The 6,670-nt window shown below is 47.1% G+C and overlaps 1 pseudogene; it reads right to left on the minus strand.

Annotated features, from left to right (window-relative positions):
• Window positions 1–223: 223 nt before the first annotated feature.
• On the minus strand, window positions 224–2,370 carry LOC119303075 (annotated as a pseudogene).
• Window positions 2,371–6,670: the final 4,300 nt, after the last annotated feature.

Genomic DNA, 6,670 nt, shown 5'->3' on the forward strand with positions numbered 1-6,670 from the left:
ATCCTACTGGACCGACTTTGAGCTTGACGTAGTTCACACATTAACAATTAGGAAATAAAATCGAAAAATAATATATCTTTTACAGTAGGAATCAGCTGTCGGTACAAGGAAGAATCCACGTGCATCTTTATTTGTTCTTAATTTGTACTGTACTAATTATCATAAAAATTCTTGACCCAACTTTCATAAGTACGTCCTTGGTCCTTATCCAGATTAATTAGCTCTATGGCTGAGTTAAGCCATTGGAGCCACACCTCTTGAATTCTGGTGGTGGCGGGGGCAGGCTGGTCTCTAGCGTCGGCCCGTTCTCCACGATGAACGCCGTCGCCATGCCCATGATGATGTGGAACTCGAAATGGCAGTGGAGGTACCACATTCCGGGGTTGTCGGTGATGAAGCGCACAGCAGCCCAGCCGGTCCTGGGCACCTGCACCGTGTTCCTCAGCTGTGGGTTGTGATAGTTGAACTTCTCAGGGTCTGTTTCGGGGTTGTAGTTGCCTATCCCCATGGCGAGGACGAAGAAGTCGTAGCCATGGAGGTGCATGGGGTTTGAGTCGCTCTGCAGCAGCGCCGTGCTCTGGAAGATGATCTCCACCGAGGTGTTGTACCGGAATCTCCGTAGCTTGGTCGCCTTGAACGTCAGCTCCAGCGCCTCCTCCAGTGGGCCCGGCGGGATCAGGGCGCGGTCGGTGTAGTTGTACGGGTGCGGCGGATGGTCGGGGAGGTCCTCCGTGTACAGGTCACTTGTCCGGCCGTTGTAGTACCTCTCGAGGAGGGACGTGTTGGTCGGGTGGCGGAAGGAGACATTGTTCATGGTGGCCACTACAATGGTCTCGCGACTCCGCCTACGCTGGCACGTCTCCGTGCCGTTGCGGCAGATGGAGCTGAGGCCAAGCGTGAAGTAGAGGCGCTCGTCGACGTGCATGGGAACGCGGTGGCGGTCTGGGTGGGCGAGGCCGGTGAGGTTGTTGTGGAAGTAGTAGGACGGCATGGTGTTATGCTGGCTGGGCATGAGCGGCGTCAGCACCGGCAACCCATTGTTGTTGTTGGAGGATCCGGCGTAGCGGACAAGGCCGCGGGAATCGAACCCCGGGATCTGCGGGTCAGGCTCCGGCGGCTGGTTCGTGAGCGCAATCATATGGTAGTGCGCGGGCGGGGCGTCGGCGGCCATGAGCACGTCGATGGCCTCCCCTGGCGCAACAGTCACCATGTCCGTCTTGTACGGCGTCAGGTAGTACCCGTCGGCGCCCACCACCGTGATCGTGTGTCCAGCAACCTTGAAGTAGTACTCCGAAAAGAGGGCTGTGTTCACGATCCGCAGCAGGTATATCTCCCCGCGTATCACGTCAAGGACGAAGCTCTCCTCCGGCTTGCCGGAGCAGTTCTTGAGGTCGCCGAGCTTACCGTTGATGTCGCCGACAGCGGGTTGTCGGCGAAGTTACCGTCGTGCATCCTCTTATCAAGCTCGACGAGATCGAGCTGCCACCACTCGCCGATGATGATGGGGACGTCTTTGGCGGGCGTCGGAAATGGGTACCTCCCGCCTTTGGGGCGGATGATGAAGGCGCCGGCGACTGTGGCGCGAAGGCACGTGACGTGGGCATGCCACCACAGCGTGCCAACCTGGCCGGTGACGTTGAAGCGGTACATGTGCTCGCCGCCGGGAGGGATAGGGCATTCGGTAACGAAGCCGGCGCCATCAGACCAGCAGCTCCTGATCTGCCGGACGCCATGCCAATGGATGGTGAGCCCATGAGGGAGACGGTTCACGACGTGTACGACAACCGTGTCAGCCGTCGGTGACGTCGATGGTGGGGCCAGGGAGCTGCCCGTTCACCACGTAAATCTTGGTCGTGTTGCACAGGTGCGTCTGGTTCATCTCGTGGACCTGAACATCATTAATCAGATAATTGATTGGTCAATAGTGGTTCATCTCGTGCACCTGAACATCATTAATCAAATAGTTGATTGGTCATTAGTCAGCTCATGAGATCTCTTAACTAATAAAGAGGTTATAGATAGGAACCGCAAAAAGAAAGTTATGGATAGGAGTAGCAAAGCTATAGTGCACATATTCTATCCAACGTAGTAAGCCTAAGATTTTAGCGAGCCCAAAGCAAGATAACTGTCTTCACGACGTTCCAAAGTTAAACGAATCATGCTACAACTACGGACAATATATACCAGACTTAAACCTACCACGAAGTGATCAACAACATGTCGTAATTAACCAGATAGATAGATACATATATATATTGTACTCACGACAAAGGTGTGCTCCACGACCGCCGCCTCACCGCCGGCCGCCGCCGCCAGAGCCGCAAGGACAACGGCGCAGAAGATGGTGGCCGCCATGGAAAGCTTCTCCATGCTTGGTTGCTCTGCAAGCTCAGTGCTCTTGATCACTAGTTGGCTACCCAACTCGCTGCTCAGTGGAAGGATGATTTTGCAAAGCCTGAGCTGTGGCCTATTTATACACTCGACGGCCAAGGCGTCGGCATCCAACGGCCGTTTGCAACCGCTGACCAGGCTAATCAAACCAAGCGATCAACATGAAACGCCATGATATCATCCATCACGCAAGCCCAGTAGATCACTATGCTATACTTTTTCGTACCTCGCAACCGGCCTTGTGGCATGCATGCAATATGCAATGCATGGCTATTACTATTAGCTAGCTAGGCTGGCTAGTGGCTAGAGCCTAGAGATGAGGCTTCAAGGAAAGACCGTGATGTGAAGGGGGGTTGCAGATTAGCATCATTGGCAGTACACTATCTTTCGTTGCGCCGGTAAGAGGCCACCTAACCTTTCGCCTTGAGGGTAAATTAGTTTAGCAGTACTTGATAATCCAGAGGCAATGACAAAGTCAATCGCGGCTATGAATTAAGGCCTTGTTTGGTTCATAAGTCATATGATTTTTTTTAGTCCCAACTTATAAGTCCCAAGTCCCTAAAAAGTCCCTACCTGTTTGGTTTCTGGGACTTATAAGTCCCTATAAGACCATATTACAACTATAAGTCCCTATAAGACTCTCCTTGAGAGTCTTATTTCATAAGTCCCAAATGCCCACTTTAAGTCCCTATAAGTCCCTCATGTTTGGTTCAGATGGGACTTATAGGGACTTTTTTAAGTCCCTAAACAAATAAGTTCCTGGAAACAAACACCCTCTAAGCGACAAGACTTCCTCTAGCCGGCGTGAGAAGGTGCAGTGCGCACTGAGTTAACGCGGGATCAAAAGAGGGACGGACGGACGGAGTACTGATTTTCAGTAATCTAATTAGGCGTTCATGAATGGGCATCAGCACGAAAATGGGTCGGCACTGTAGTACTTAGGGCAACTCTCACCTATCCCCAACGAATAAAAGGCTTAGTGGCGTATTTGTACTCCACTAAGTTTTGGCCGGACCTAGCCAATCCTTTAAATTTAAAGGAGTAACAAAAAATTCATTTGCATTTCAATTTCGGCCATTGAAACACATTTCTTTCTTTATTTTATTTAATGACTTTGAATTGCATAATAATTCACCAATTATTTGCTAGAAGGGCAAGACCAAAGAAAATAAGAACCATAATTAAACATTTTAGAAGATATCCAACTTTCATAACTACTCCCACTAGTTGGATTAGTATCTTGTTGCCTTCATTGTTGATCTGTGAATTCTCGATCTTGCATACTTCATTCTTCTTCTTTGGTTCTAAAGTAGTAGACGTTGTTTCCCCTCTAATTTTTTCTCTAATCTCACATCTAGTCTCATCTTTAGCCTCAATTCTAGCAATGAGTGCACGAACATCTATTAATTTATGTGCTATTAATAGATCGATGTATTTTTCTTCCCAATACCAAAACGAGCATCCATCATCCTACACACATAGATGAACATCAATAAGCTACCAAAATTGAACCGAATCCGATGAAAACCGAATCAAAACAAGCACATACCTCATCGTTTGTGCATGAAGAACACCTATTTGGGATGTTGCGGCGTGGTAGGAACTCGGCGCACCACTTGTCATGTGCAGTCGTCGCACTGTATGACCGGTAGCTGCGAGCCGACGAGCCCGGGCGCCGGTCGGCCGTGTATTTGCCGGCGAACCGACGACGGGAGCGATTAAAATGACTAGAGGAAGAGTCGGTACCTGCATGCAGCACGGAGGCTTTGTCAGGGCTTTGTGGGCCGCTTCCCTGCGAATCCACACTAGTAGAAAAAGGGTCAAACGTGAAGCCCAATAGTGCCGGTTTGAATTTCAGCCGGCACTAATGTGGCCAATAGCACCGGTTCATGGCGGTGTTCAATAGCACCGGTTCGTGGCGAACTTTTAGTACCGGTTCATGCCACGGACCGGTACTAAAGGTGATGTGTCAGCCTGCGGTCAGGCTATGGCCCCACCGTCACCATTTAATGCCGGTTCGTACCACGAACCGGTACTAATGAGGTTACGGCAAGCTGTTTTTAGTCCCACCTCGCTCCCCTAACAAGCCTTTTACCACCTTAAATATGTTATTTCTCAAACTATCACAAGCACTGGGTCTTCATTGAACTCTATGTGTAGAATTTGTGGCCTCAATATGAGTCTTCATCGGTTTATAAATCGTTGATGACTCATATTGACAATTCAGATTGTACACACAAAGATCATTGATGATCAAAGTATTTTTGATGTTATAAGATCATATTGACAGTTTACACTGTAAAGAAATATAAGATCATGATGTAAATGCTCTTATATTTTTTGCGTTCAGTATGCACCATTCAAAGCGACGCCATGAACTTTCAACCATTTCCGCCTTCATTTGCTATTTTTCATGCATTCATTGATTTGTTTTGAGAACTAAATGACCTGGAAATTGAAAAGCACTACAAATGAACTCTGAAAAAGTTGAAACTTGGCATGGTATCATCATTTCACCCACATAGATTGTTCAAAAAAGTAGAGAGGGTTACGGCAAAAACTGGATGCACTTCGTTTACAAACTGGACAATCTCTTTCGAAGTATTCAGGTTTCTGACAAAATTAAACTCATCTGTTACAAAGACATTTCATTTTTTTAAACTTATTACAACTCCAGACTTTTTGTGCATTCAGTATGCATCATTCAAAGCGACGCCATCAAGTTTCAACCATTTCTGCCTTCATTTGATATTTTTCATGCATTTAATGATTTGTTTTGAGCTAAATGACACTAATTAAATTTTGTGCAGGCAGCGCACCACCTTTAGTACCGGTGGGTGGCTCCAACCGGTACTAAAGGGTAAGCTGTTTTTTAGTCCCACATCGCCAAGAGAGAGGGAGTAGGAGCGGTTTATAAGCCCTGGGTGCAGAGACGATGAAGAAGAGGCTCAATGCTAACGTTGCTTAGCTTCAAGCCTTTAGGAATATGGTAGATTGCACGGAGCTACGCGCAGTGCAGTTTACACTATTCCAAAAGGCTTGAAGCAAATTAACGAGCATTGCACCTCTTTTTTATTTTTAATAACTTATTACAACTCCGGACTTCTTCTGTTATGGCAAAAGGAAGGAGGAGAAGAAGAAGAGGAAGAAGAAGAAGAGGAAGAAGAAGGAGAAGAAGGAGAAGAAGAAGGAGAAGAAGAAGAGGAAGAAGAAGAAGGAGAAGGAGAAGAAGAATAAGAAGAGGAAGAGGAAGAAGAAGAAGAAGAAGAAGAAGAAGAAGAAGAAGAAGAAGAAGAAAATAAAGCAGAAAAGAAATAACTATATAAAAAATTACTCAAAAATAAATAGAAGAAAATAAATAATGCAGAAAAGAAAAAAAATTATATAAAGCAAAAATATTCACAAAGAAACTAAATACGGCTAAAAACTACTCAGAAATAAATAGAAGAAAAAAATAAAGCAGAAAATAAATAACTATATAAAAAAATTACTCAAAAATAAATAGAAGAAAATAAATAATGCAGAAAAGGAAAAAATTTATATAAAGCAAAAATATTCACAAAGAAACTAAAAACGGCAAAAAACTACTCAGAAATAAATAGAAGAAAAAAATAAAGCAGAAAATAAATAACTATATAAAAAATTACTCAAAAATAAATATAAGAAAATAAATAATGCAGAAAATAAAAAAAATTATAAAAAAATGTTGGGGCGCTGCCCGGTGGGCCTGCCAGACCTAGGGTGTGCAAATGCAGGCCCAGAAGGGCCAGCAGGCTCACAGGGCAGCGCGTCCTAGTTAGGCCCAGAAGCCTGCTATATAGAGGAGTTCGAAAGGGCAACCACGGCTGGGTTTATAAACCAGTGCAGCTGCCCTTCGCTCGGCGAGGTGGGACTAAACATAACGCACCGCGGGTGCAGCGCACAGCCATTAGTACCGGTTGGTGGCTCCAACCGGTACTAATGAGTTGCCCTTTAGTACCGGTTGGAGCCACCAACCGGTACTAAAGGCCCTCGTTTCCCGCTGCTTGGGCTAGCCAAAATTGGCCTTTAGTACCGGTTGGTGGCTCCAACCGGTACTAAAGGCTCCCCCTATATATATGGCCCTTACGAAAATTCAGTTATCGTCCTCCACTTCTCACGCGAGAGAGTCTCTCGATCTCGACGAGACGCGCCGACGCCGCCGTGCCGTCGCCCTCGCCGCCCCCGCCGCCCCTCGTCGTCGTCGCCGCGCGCCCCCGCCGCCCCTCGTCGTCGCCGCCCCCGCCGCCCGTCGTTGTCG

Source organism: Triticum dicoccoides, chromosome 1B, assembly GCF_002162155.2.
Source record: "Triticum dicoccoides isolate Atlit2015 ecotype Zavitan chromosome 1B, WEW_v2.0, whole genome shotgun sequence".
Lineage (NCBI taxonomy): Eukaryota > Viridiplantae > Streptophyta > Magnoliopsida > Poales > Poaceae > Triticum > Triticum dicoccoides.